The sequence below is a fragment of the Eimeria mitis genome, genomic scaffold (genome assembly GCF_000499745.2).
Source record: "Eimeria mitis Houghton genomic scaffold, Emh_scaff873, whole genome shotgun sequence".
NCBI lineage: Eukaryota > Apicomplexa > Conoidasida > Eucoccidiorida > Eimeriidae > Eimeria > Eimeria mitis.
In genome coordinates this window covers 473-983 of record NW_013576429.1, presented here as the reverse complement: position 1 = coordinate 983, position 511 = coordinate 473, and positions in this window count along the sequence as shown.

Below are 511 nucleotides of genomic sequence, written 5' to 3'. Positions count from 1 at the left end.
TTTTTTTTTTTTTTTTTTTTGTAAAAATTTCCGTAACAATTAAATAACTTTCATTGTTGAGTGTTTCTGGTTTTGAGGGTTTAGGGTTTAGGGTTTAGGGTTTAGGGTTTATGGTCCTGTGCCTATCTCTGTTTCTAGTTTTTCTATTTGTTTTTTTGTGGCTAGTATTTGTGTTCGTATTGCATCTGTCTCTGTTTGTGCGTTTTTAATTAAATCTCTGAATATTTTATTTTCTTCGATTTGTAGTTTTGCTTGCAACAAAAAATCAGTTTTTAGTTTATTTATTTCTTCTTCTATCGATGCATGCAGACCTTGTATAAGAAAAGGTAAATCACTATTTATATTATTATTATTTATATTATTTATATTATTTATATTGGTGTTTGTGGTGCTGTTTGTGTTGCTGTTTGTCTCGTTGCTGCTGCTGCTCTCTTCTGCTGTTATTTCGCTGTTTAGCACCGCGCTTAGCTTCTCGGATAAACTCAATACCTGCAGAGGCACCGCAATGCAA